Source organism: Schistocerca americana, chromosome 1 (genome assembly GCF_021461395.2).
Source record: "Schistocerca americana isolate TAMUIC-IGC-003095 chromosome 1, iqSchAmer2.1, whole genome shotgun sequence".
Classification (NCBI taxonomy): Eukaryota; Metazoa; Arthropoda; class Insecta; order Orthoptera; family Acrididae; genus Schistocerca; species Schistocerca americana.
This window is the reverse complement of record NC_060119.1, coordinates 1,227,887,635-1,227,900,716: the sequence shown is the minus strand read 5'-3', so window position 1 is coordinate 1,227,900,716 and position 13,082 is coordinate 1,227,887,635. Positions and strand designations below refer to the sequence as shown.

At 41.9% G+C, this 13,082-nt stretch overlaps 1 non-coding gene across 1 annotated transcript; it reads right to left on the bottom strand.

Moving 5' to 3' along the window:
• Positions 1 to 11,074: 11,074 nt before the first annotated feature.
• Positions 11,075 to 11,147, bottom strand: Trnam-cau. Its single transcript has one exon. It is a non-coding gene; the product is annotated as a tRNA-Met (tRNA).
• Between the last annotated feature and the right edge of the window lie 1,935 nt (positions 11,148 to 13,082).

Below are 13,082 nucleotides of genomic sequence, written 5' to 3'. Positions count from 1 at the left end.
GCTGCTCCTATTGAATTGTAAGTATTGTTTGCCTTTGTAATAATACTTTAATTTTGTTTTTATGATATAATAAATGTGTTTAAAAAAACATAATACAAGATGATTTTTAATTTTAACTTTTCTGAAGTTATAATTATTTACAGTTACTGAGAACTTGCGACTTCAGCTGCGACAGATCTGCAGAAAGGATGAGTACACAAAAACCCCAATATAGAAATGCTTAACCGAAGAATAGTTACGTTATAATAGTTATGTTATAAAGTCTAGGGGACTGATGACCTCAGGTGTAAAGTCCCAAGTGCTTAGTGCCGTTTGAACCATTTGAATCAATGTGGGCATAACAGCACGACACCGATCATGGCAGTAAAACAAAGCTTCTTAAAAGTATTTGTGTCTGCCTGCGTGCTCTCTGAGCAATCCGCAATTAAAAATAAGACACCGAGAACGAGGTGGCATACTGGTAAAAAACTGAAATCCCTTTCAGGAGAATGGCGGATCACATCATTGTCCGCCCATCTATATTACAGTTTTCCGTCGTTCCTCTACGCTAGTTAAAAAGCAAATCTCGAAATGGTTCCATTTTGGACCATAAATGGCTACCATCCAAAGCAACAGCAGATGTGGAGGGTAACTGACAGACTGAGAACATTGGAGAAACGAACGGAAAAACGTAATTGCGAGAGCAGCTCTCGGTGAAGCGGGGACACGTACATTTCAGACATCGGAAATGATGTTGATCAGTTCTTGGGAGGCAGTGGCACTGCACTTCGGCACGCTTAAGACCAAATAACATGTCTTACATTTCCTTTAACGGGTATGTTTTGTGCGCTAAAAAATAAACATGTTTTTGAAAAATATATATATTTTTTTTTAATTTTTGTCGTCCTGTTTCAAACGGTCGATACGTTCCATGGGGCAGGGGGGAGGAAAAGGGGTTCACCACTACCAATTTTTTTGCCCAGATTCGGATATGTCGTGGATCTGGGGCTGCACGGTCTCATATTTCTCAGATTAGAAGGTTTCAGAAAATTTGTTTCATAGTGACATCGAAGATGTACTCTTTGAAAATGGCTACACTTTCGCTGCATATTACGCAAGTAATTTTGTTTCCACGAAGAAGTACTTTACTCCCCATTCTTCATTGGAAACGCGACACTCTGCGACCCTTTTCCTAGTGTCTGTAATGGAGTAAACGGAATTTGAAAAGATACTGAATTAGAAACCCAATTAAAATCTTGGCATGGAGCGAAACAAGTAAACATTACAATAAACAAGAAAATCTAGATGCAATAATTGAAAATTGAACATAGTAAATTTAAGGCACATTGAAGACAGGAGATCCACGCACATGTGAAGACCTTCTGGTATTCTAAACATAATATTTATATTGTATCACAACGCCTCCTGTTCCATACGTTTTATCAAGCAAATTCAAGTACCGTCGGCGGGCCAGATGAACTAACGTCACGAATCGGATTCGGACTGTGGGTCGTAGTTTCGTGACCTCTGATTGCAGATGCAGTACGTTTGACGCAATTTCTGTCAAATTTAGTTCGTGGCACAAGATACGTCCTCAAACTTGTAACGTGCCTCCACTTCTTCTACTGGCTACTGATGGCAGAGACATGCCATGAGTACGTACAAGTCATAATGTATATTTTAACGCTACTGAGGTCCCCCAATAAGAGTACGTTATTCTCATTAATTATGTACATTGTCATGTGATAACCTACTCGGTCCCTAATCTTATCCTGCGCATACAATAGAATGCCAGGATAAACCGACAAAATCCAGTCCCCCTTTTTAAGGAATAAGTCATAAAATGCACACAAGAGACTAGATTAAGTGGTACAGGAAAATACTATGTACTGAAGGATAAATGCCGTGATTTTAATGCATTTATTCATAATATAAACAGTTTAAAGAAATTGAGTAAGGATTGCTGGTCCCGGCGAAGGTTCGGGTCCTCCCTCTCGCATGGGTGTGTGTTTGTCTTTAGGATAATTTAGGTTAAGTAGCGTGTAAGCTTAGGGACTGATGACCTTAGCAGTTAAGTCCAATAAGATTTCACACACATTTTTTGAGAAAAGATTACAAATCTCAGATTCTCCCTGAATTAATACTGGCCCTCAAACTGTCTAGCTCTACCCTATAATGTACTCGCGATCTGTCATTAGGCGCTGAGTAACTGACATCCCCCGTGTACTATAAGGGGCGTTCAAAAGGAAACGATCCGGAGGCATAAGTACAGAAACCAGTACCTGTATGTTAGAAGTATTGAGCCTGGCTGTTGAGACACTTGTCCCACTGTGACACAAGGCGGTGAATGGCTGTCTCATAAAATTCCCGGGGCTGCAATATTAACCAGTTCCGCACGTACGGCTGGACGCCGTAGTCCGAGGTGAATCGTTTGCCCCTCAGAGCCTTTTTAAGGGGACCAAAAATGGCATTATCACAGGGAGAGAGGTTCGGACTGCATGGAGGGTGGCCCAGAACCTCCAATTCGAATTTTTGCAGGAGTGTCGCGACTGTGTTGGCCGTATGGGGCTTTGCATTGTCGTGGAGCAGAATGAACCCACGGGTGAGATTCCCTGGTCGTTTTGACTTGCTCGCTTTGCGAAGGGTGGTCAAGGTTTGCGAGTAACGCTATTCACCGTCTTGTGTCACAGTGGGACAAGTGTCTCAACAGCCAGGGTCAATACTTCTAACATACAGGTACTGGTTTCTGTAATTACGACTCCAGCTCGTTTCTTTTTGAACGACCCTTATAAATAGCAAGAAGGAACTACTATCTCAATGACCAGTGTGAAACCTCAGTGCAGAACGAACAAGTGATTCACCAATGTAAATTCACCTTCCCACACGCCAGAGCATAAGCAAGATCACCGTAATGATCAGAAGCTATAACCGCAGGACTTCTCGCCCCAGAGAGATAATAGCAAAATTGTTCTTCACCAAAATTACAGCCGAAGACGTCAGTCCACTGCCGTGGGCATCCAAGACGACCCTCCTGCTCCACGACCCCGCAACGACTCTGATTTCTTCTCTCCTCTTCTCGCTACTCAAAGTCTTTTCTCCCCCTTAAATTTGGGTGGCAAATCATCTTTCCGGAAGGCGCTCGTTTCTGAACACCGACCAATCGCAGTTTAGAATCCAGATCGAGGTTTCAGATATGGTTCAAATGGCTCTGAGCACTTTGGGACTTAACTTCTGAGGTCATCAGTCCCCTAGAACTTAGAACTACTTAAACCTAACTAACCTAAGGACATCACACACATCCATGCCCGCGGCAGGATTCGAACCTGTGACCGTAGCGGTCGCGCGGTTCCAGACAGAAGCGCCTAGAACCGCTCGGCCACACCGACCGGCCGATCGAGGTTTCTGGAAGTTCTTGCTATGTCCGTAGGAAAGTACGCGAACACCTGCTGCCATATGTTTTCGTCCGACCAGGCCGCCTTCTCACGCCTGCCCGTCGGACACGAGTTCCCGTTTTGCAGGTGGTCCAGCTCAAGGGCGGGTCCCGGGATTAGCATCCTGTTGTCCGAAGCAATGTGTGAGCTTCCTGTGCCCTTCCGTTCTACCACGAGTTTCACAGCTCTGCTTCTCCCCCAGTTACCCAACATGCAGATATTATACAATAAAGTAAGTGTACTACACGATGTCAGTCACATACATGTTTTTAATGAACGAGCACAAACCTGTCTTTTCTATCATTGAAGGAGCTTACTTACGTAGTATTGGATGTAAACGCCGTTTGTGAGTTGTAAAACAACGCCACCTTACAAACTAACCGTCTCAGTTACTGGTATGTTGGTTCAAATGGCTCTAAGCAATATGGGACTTAACATCTGAGGTCATCGGTCCCCTAGAACTTACAACTACTTAAACCTAACGAACCTAAGGACATCACACACATCCATGCCCGAGGCAGGATTCGCACCTGCGGCCGTAGCGGTCGCGAGGTTCCAGACTCAAGCGCCTAGAACCGCTCGGCCACAGCGGCCGGCGGTTGCCCATTTTGCTGAGTAGCTAACACAGTGCGCCTTCGAGACGACCTGCGGCCGAAATGCGAAACTACTTGTGTCGTCCCCTGCCCTCTCACCGCCCCCCCCCCCCCCCCTCCACAAGGCCCATCACACACAACTGCCGATAGCAATCGAGGAATACATTCTGCGTAAATCATTTGGGATATCGTTCCGTCTCTCCCCTGTGTTAACATCCACTTTCTTTAAGGCGACCATGTGCCTCCTGTCTAAACTGTGGCCCTAGACGTAGACTGCTCACTGTTGACTCAACAATACCTGTTGGGCACGCAACAGTTCATTCGATGGTAAGTTGATCCCTGACAGTTGCATTGGCGTGGGCGCGGCAGTTTCACGCGCCTACCTCAACCGATAACGTAACGGGAATTTGTATACATCCGTACGGCAACGCCTCTGTGTGGTCACAGCTTTATAGACGGCTATTGTTTTCGCCTGCAGATGTTTGCGCTTCGTAGTTGAAAGCTCACAACAGCCTTGCGAGCTGTCACATAAGCCACCTTATCAAGGAAATTTTCAGGTTCTTCCTTTCTCGAGAAGTCTAAAAAAAAAATGTTTAAATGTGTGTGAAATCTTATGGGACAAAACTGCTAAGGTCATCAGTCCCTAAGCCTGCTCACTACTTAACCTAAATTACCCTAAGGACAAACACACACACACGCAAGCCCGAGGGAGGACTCGAACCTCCGCCGGGGCCAGCCACACAGCCTGAGACCGCTCGGCTAATCCCGCGCGGCTCTCGAGAAGCCTGTGAATCGATAGTGATTATACTTAGTATATACTTTTCGTCACTACTCGAACAGGCATTCTCAATATGCGTTGTTCGTGTGACTGGGTTGCCAGCGACTACCAGTAGAGATGCCTGTTCGTCTTTACAGATGACAAGTTTGTAGTCCCATTTAGCGCTACGAGTGGTTTTTCTGAAGCAGTCTTGTTTAACACCTGTGCTTGGCAACAGAGAGTTATAGTGAAAATTTATTTCATTATTGTTTCATAAAACAGTAGTTTAGCTCATACTATGTAAGTTTATTTTCTCCTTCTTGAAATAAACTAAGAGTGAACTGTGATTTTGATCGTACATAGCTTACTTCGATAACATAAGGAATCCTATTCTCTTCATCTGTACAAAGTGCGTCCAGCGCCCGCTCGTGTTATGAAAAACGGCGCGCGCTCGACGGTTAATAAATTTTTTAAAGCGGGAAATGACTACAGATTTTTCTGACACGTTAGAAACGCTCACCAAATCAACGGTTATTTCGGTACAAAATTCCCGAGTAAACCATCATGAACAAATTCGGTTGGAACTATTCTTACTTCCTCTCAAACAGTGTCACATATTTTCAGTTACAATTTACGTCTTGTAACAATTAACATCTCTATTGTTGCAACGCAGTCCTCACGGTTAATTGTTTGGTTTCCTTGCTGCCTTACAGGCTACTGGGCATGAAATGAAAAGTTTGACACAAGTCTTAAATCTGAAATCATTCTTAGTCGTCACCATATTCACGACTTCTTTTTCGGTATTTGCAGGGTATCTCACGAAAACGCCCGGGAGGGGTAGGCCAGGCGCGTTTTCCGGCAGTTGCCGCTGCGTGTTGTCGCTATGCGTAGTTGTCGGACACCAATGCATTGCGCGTGCCCCATATACTGTGCGACTGAGTGTACTGGTGTTTTCTTTCCAGTTTTTTTGAAAAGTTCAATCGCTCCAAATATTGTTTCAAGATGTCATTATTGCAACTGCGCCGAGTCCAGGGCTTTGGCTGCCCGTATGTTGCTGGGCCCGGTCCTCAGACAGAAACACGGTGTGCGTGTCTTCTGTACTGTGCCACTGAGTGTCCGGATGTTTTGTTTTTAGTTCCTGCCGAGTTTCCATTCGGTTGGTGTACGCGAAGGATCAACGAGTGTTTCTTGTGTTAAACTACACAAAAACAGAATCGTCCGTGGAGTGTCGGCTTGAATTCATACGAAAATTTACCGGTGAGCATGCCCCTAATGATTCGCCGATATGCAGATTAGTGAAGAAATTTCAAAAGACTGGATCTGTGTTACACTAAAGAAGGCCTACAGAACCTAGCGTTTTAACTCAAAATGAAGTAGACGAGATGGGGGAAGCCTTGGAAAGAAATCCGAGGAAATCTCTGCGCCTTTTGGCACTTCAGACACGTGTGTCAAGAGCGTCTGCTCACAGACCTACGCCCAATCTGATATTGAAACCATACAAAATAACGGTAGCGCATCAACTGAGGAACTCAGATACTGTTGCTCTACGTCACTATTGCAAGTGGCTGTTGCAGTCTGTGCACGATGGGGAAGTTGATTGTGAGATGCTTTTTTTCCTGATAAAGTATGGCTGCATTTGTCAGGGTACGTAAATTCTCAAAACAATCTGAAAACCCTCATGAATTACATCAACAATCGCTGCATGATGTGAAAATAGGAGTGTGGTGTGCAACTAGTGCAAGACGAATTATTGGATCAATCTTTTTCCACGAAACAATAAGTTCTGAAGGTATGTGAACAACGTATTGCATCCTAACGAAAAGATGTACGGTTATTTGATGCAGGACAATACAAGACCAAACATCGCCAGTGCTTCTATGACAGCAATACGAAGTTCTATTGATGATAGGATAGTTGACTGGCCTCCTCGTTCTCCAGATCTAAATCCGTGTGATTTCTATCTTTGGGAAATTTTGAGAGAGAAGGTGTGCGCAACCAATCTCCACAAGCTCGAAGATTTGGAAGACAAAGTTCCGTTAGTCATTTCCCAGATTTCGGCAGCCGAAATTCGTCGATTGTTTGCTACTGTGTTCAGGGGACGTCACGTTGCTCGTACCACAGACGACATCATTTTGAGCACCTACTGTAGATAAAGGTAAGTTTAAGTTAATCAGATAACAAAATAGTTTATGCTTAACTCAGTGGAAGGGCACTCGCATCTAACTACCGACAGATTAGTGTCTTGAGTCTATGTATTCCTTTAATCCTATCTGGTAAGATCCCACACTGTGCAGCAGTACTGCTAAAGACGAAGGACAAATGTAGTGTCGGCAGTCTCTTAAGTAGATCTGTTGCATCTTCTAAGCGTTCTGCCAGTCAAAAGCTTTCTTTGGTTCGCCTTCCCCACAACAGTTTCTGTTTGTTTCTTCCAGTTTAAGTTGTTCGTAATTGTAATTGCTAGGTATTTAGTTGAATTTACGGCCGTTAGATTTGATTGATATATCGTGTAACCGAAGTTTAACAGATTCCTTTTAGCACTCATGTGGATGACCTCACACTTTCCATTATTTAGGGACAGTTGTCAGATATCTTTTCTAAACTGTTTTGCAATTATTTAATTTTCTGATGACTGTATTACACGATAAACGACAGCATCGTCTGCAAACAACCGAAGACGGCTGATCAGATTGTCTCCTAAATCGTTTATATAGGGAAGGAAAAGCAGAGGGTCTATAACACCCCCTTGGGGAACGCCAGAAACTCCCTATGTGTATTCCATGACTTTCCTTCAATTACTACAAACTGTTACCTCTCTGACAGGTGATCACGAAACAGTCGCATAACTGAGACGGTATTCCACAAGCTCGCAATGTGATTACAAGCCGCTTGTAAGCTACAGTGTCAAGAGCTTTCTGGAAATCTAGAAATACGGAATCAGTTTGAAATCCCTTGTCAATAGCACTTCGTGTGAGTGAAGAGCTAGTTGTGTTTCACAAGAACGATGTTTTGTAAATCTGTTTTGACTATGTCAATAGACCATTCTCTTCGAGGTGAGCCGGCCGAAGTGGCCGTGCGGTTAAAGGCGCTGCAGTGTGGAACCGCAAGACCGCTGCGGTCGCAGGTTCGAATCCTGCCTCGGGCATGGATGTTTGTGATGTCCTTAGGTTAGTTAGGTTTAACTAGTTCTAAGTTCTAGGGGACTAATAACCTCAGCAGTTGAGTCCTATAGTGCTCAGAGCCATTTTTTTTGTTAAAGAGAAATACGAGAATGAAAGAAATGAAAGGGACCCTCTTGTTTTCATGGCTCTGCAGAGTATCGGCTTTAAATACAAGAATATTTCAGGCTGTAAAATGTTGTTGGAACGAAGAGAACTATTCACATGGCGAGGCAGATTTTTGCGTGAAATGAAAGATATAAGTTCGAGGATATATTTTGGATCGATGAAACATGGATGAACGCAGGTCATACAGGTACGAAAGGTTGGAGTGACGACAATGGAGAAGCTATGGCACTGTCCAATGGAAAAGGTGATAGAATTACTCTTTTGCATAATGGTACCTACCACAGTTTTATTCCCGGCTGTCAACTGCTCAACAGATTCAAGGAAACATCAGAGTACCGCGAGGAAATGAATCATGAACATTTTTAAACTGGCTCGAAAATACGTTGTTACTAAGCATAGAAAATCCATCAGTAATTATCATCGACAATGCTCCATACCAATCAGTTTTAAATGATGAGACTCCAGCCCTGTCCTCTAGAAAGACAGACATCATTCAGTGGTTGCGACAACACAGAGTCACTATGGATGAGTCATCGAGAAAAGTAGAATTATTAGGACTCGTGTCACTTCGTAAGCCACAGTTTCCCAAGCCACAGTTTCCAACATGTGTATCGACGAGGTAGCTTATAAATATGGACACAGTCATACGACTACACCTTATCACTGCCACTTTCACGCTATTGAACTTTGCGCTCAAGTGGAAGGATATGTTGCTTACGAAAATAAATAAAAATTACTGTTAGTGAAGTTGAGAAACTGGACTATTCAGGGCCTGGAAAATACCGAAATGGTGCATACGCAGTGAGTAGTTGACGAAGCGTGGAATAATGAAGGTTTTCTCGAAGACTTATTATTATATCCAGCTGCTCCTCCACTTCGGAAAGTTCCAGGGACTCTGACGTGGGTGGTATCCACCGTCTTTTGGACAGCTCAGCTGCCTGCAGCTAGCAGTCGGTGGAGGTATGTACGCAAAAAAGTTTCCGTACTTTTAAACAGTGTACATTATTTCTATGTACCGTGCCTATGTGGCCTATAAAGTGTAACGTGTCAGCTCCTGAAGCCAATGTGAGGATAGTTGCACGTAACCAATGAAAGCGAGAAATTACAGTTTGCTTTTGGCACAGATTTCTCTTTTGAGTTAGCTCCCAGAAGTTAGTTTTAATCGCTGAGAACAAAGTGGGCTTGATGAATAGTTCTGCCACGAGTTATTGACCGCCGCCCCCTCGGATACATTTATGGCTACGTCAGCAGTTGACAAATCAGCTACCGACAGAGCTCCACGCCAAACTGCTACGCGTGTGGAAGATCTCTTGCCCACATTGTTTGGTGAGGATTGCGTGCAATCCGTGTCATCAGTTGTGTGGTGTTACCTGAAGTCGCATGTCTACCGCGATCGTCCAACCTTTTTAGCGATACTGAAAAACAATATCCAACACAATTTCTCACCATACCTACTGATATGTTGTTCACAATATTGACCCTCGACGAAAGGTATTGTTGACGAATGACGGCCGTTACATCGAGCATTTGTTGTAAAGAACATCATCTTTGCTAAATACACAACTACTATGCTAATAATTGCTTCTGTATCATATGACGCGCCGTCTGTTGGTCATTTGGTGCACTTTTTTGGTTTCAATAAAACCCCATGTCATTACAAACGTGTGTCAATTTCTACCTCTGTGTACATTGTCGCGTGAAGTATTGAATTTTCAAATGTTAACGGACTTTTGCATCACCCTATAGTTTCCTCACTGATTTGAAGTTGTTTTACCGAATGTAAGACTCTTGATCACCGATTTAATGATGGCATTTCGCAGTATCTTGGACTACTCTCCGAATGTACCGTGTGAGATTAACTTCCTAGAGCTTACCAGTTAACTGAAAGAATTTCGCTATCTTGATGCATCCGGTAAGACCAAATCCAATCGTCTGTTAGATACTAGCTGTGCTTTGCAAGAAGCTAACCTAATGTAATGTAACCAAAAAGTTTTCATCTGTAAGCCATTCTTATTTCGCACTTAAGAAAATGGTAATGAACTTCGGTGAGTTGTAGTGCAGTTCAAGAGCTCTTAAATAATGAGGTTATTGAAATCGATGTTACTGTTGTCTGCAATAAAGTTATATTTTTTTGATGGAGTTGAAGAAACGTTCCGTACAACAGTGATATTCAGCACCACATAATCACATTCGTTAAGTGCAAAATGCCTCAAAATTGCATATCTAAAGCTAAGAACGCTTTCCCGTCTGGTTTTTGCCTATTCGATTCATAGCTGGACTTAGGCTATTTAATTATTGTGCAACAGAAATGCGCAGTGTATTGTGATAATACGGAAATAATAACAAATGATCAATGCTTGTAATTACACATCTAACTTAGAAAAATACAGTAACGCGCAAGAAAATTGAACAGTGATGGCACAGTTGTGATCGCACATATCTAATGAGAGACACGGAACTATATCATTGACTAAACAAACTAAAAACGATGTAAATCTGCTGCGTTCCAGACGTGTCTTAAAATCTTTATGTTAAATGGCGGTAGAACTAAGCTTAAGCAAATCACATTGTCTTTGAAGTAGTGTACATAATCCTGAAAGCAAAGAAAACGACCCCTAAAACAAACATTACAGAACCCAACAAATGGTATGACGAAGCTCATTAGCAGTTACGAATAAGATTTGATGTCGCATCAGCGATTGGTGTAACAACTCTATTTAAGCAACTTCTCAGTCTATCCCGCGAGGCTACATTTTCAATTTGAGTCCAGTACGCTGAAGAAATTCGGTACCCGCAATGCCATCAAGTCTGCTATCAACTGTGCTAACTTCCGACAATATAAGGGCATGTGGGACGATTACAGTAGAATTCTGACTTTTAACTTAATTTAGACTGAATGCCTGGCATTAAACACAGATATATTCGTTCTACTTACATCAGAAAACTGTAAATAATCTATGAATTTGTCTTACGAATTGAAGTACATCTACATGAAATTCTTTCTGTTCATCAGAATGTAATTAAAATATATGCCCCGTGTGAGGATCGAACTCACGACCTTAAGATTATGAGACTTACGCGCTGCCTACTGCGCTACCGAGGCGATGTTCGTGATAAGCCGTGTTACTGCTTATATCATAGTTTCTTATGGTTGTACAATTCTTGTTCATTGATGTTAGCTAATTTTTAAACTGACAATTACACAGGTACTGATAGTATTAGACCTCTTTACGGCGTAACATTTTTCTTCCAAAGTTTTCAGTCACCTTTGTCAGTCAACTTTGTCAGGCGCATGCCACAAGCTCTCGGGAGCTAAATTACCGGTACGTTTCTGAGTTTAACTGATTGTGAGTTTCAAAATACATTTTTTCCGTCATATAATGTTTTCCTTGTTAGTTGCTAAAGCACTGAAAGATTACAGGTATGTGTCATTAAGGAATGTGCTTAATCGTGGACATTTATGAATGTCTCCGTGGCTTATAAACACTTACGGAGAACTATTTAATTTAGAGACAGAATTCAGAGAAGTACGTCAGTTCTACAAGGAAATGGCCTTCATATGTCTCGTAGCCCGTTTAAGAACGAGTGAAATGTGACATATATTATAAAGAGATTGTGTGCTTCTGCGTGCTATGAGATTTCATTCGTTAACTTTATTCATTTACTTTTTATTTATTCATTCGCCTTCATAACTAACCAGTCTAGAGACTAATGCAGATTGCACTTCACATTACAATTTGACAACTTTACTAGTATGAATGTCCTGTTACAAGTCTTTAAAAAAATTTAAAAATTTCCAAAATACAGATGCCATTATTCACGGAAAGACAATACACAATAAGGTGTACACTATAAATGTGAAAACCACAGCTGAAATGCATCGCTTCCATGTAAGAGATTGCCAAGAATCAGGAGTTTTACCTGTAAAAAATAAATCGTACGCTTAGGTTTTCGGCGCAGAATTTAATTTAAGCATCAAGTTAACACATACAGACACATGTAAAACTTGTGATGAATGCAGTGCCTCTCCAAATGACGATATTCCTTTGAACGTCAGGCTGATCAACTGCAAGCTGAGAAAGCATATGCTGCGTTGAGGTAATACACAGAGGCTTGTTTCAGTAATGATTGTGAAAACTGCGTAATCACCTTTGATTTACAACAGGCACTGCCGACTCCTAAAAGTTCAACAGAGACATTGTTCTTCCTATGATAGTTGTGGGCATACAACCATGGCTTTCTAATTTGGGTATTATGTGCATGTGGCCAGAAGATACTACCTCACGGGAGAGTCAGTGAGAAATTGCATCATGTATCGTGAAAGTGCTGAGCGATCCCTCAAACGTTAATTATAAAAGAAAGTTGAAGTTCTTCTGATTCTTCAGTGGACGAAACAAAAAGAATGCAGTATTTAATGTGTAATATTCTCTCATTGTTAAAGGATCCTAATAATCAATTCAAAGATACTGTATAAAAGATATGAAGTTGTTTGTAGTAGATATGTAAGTCTGATAACATGATTTACACTCGGGCAACAGTATCCCAACTGGGGTATAGCTATTTTATATATGTGTATAAAATTTGTTTTTTTTAAATAATTGTATTAGTTATAGCATACAACGCCACGATCGGTAATGTTTACTTTAAAATTTAAATTTTTAGTTTTGCATAATTTACATAATAAGTTTAAAAAAGTTACTCCTTTATTGCAAAAATAATGTCTTAATATAACGCTTCAGAAAACCAATTTTTTTCATTTCTACTCAAAGTTGCATAGCTCCCTCTCTCACTAGGTATTGCTAGATTTCAACTCCATTGGCGGAAGCTAGCTCCTTGACTTACAAGAAAACCCCGCTAAAAGTATCGTTAACAGTTTCTCTCAATGCCAGAAGTTCCTTCTGAGATCTCTGGCAATGTTGATTACCTCCGTAAAATCTATCTTTGCGCCGAAGTTGCCGACTGATGCACTCACCCAGCGCAAACAGCTCGGAACGTATAACCGAGCAGACGACAAACTCGCCCTTGGTCATGGCTGCTA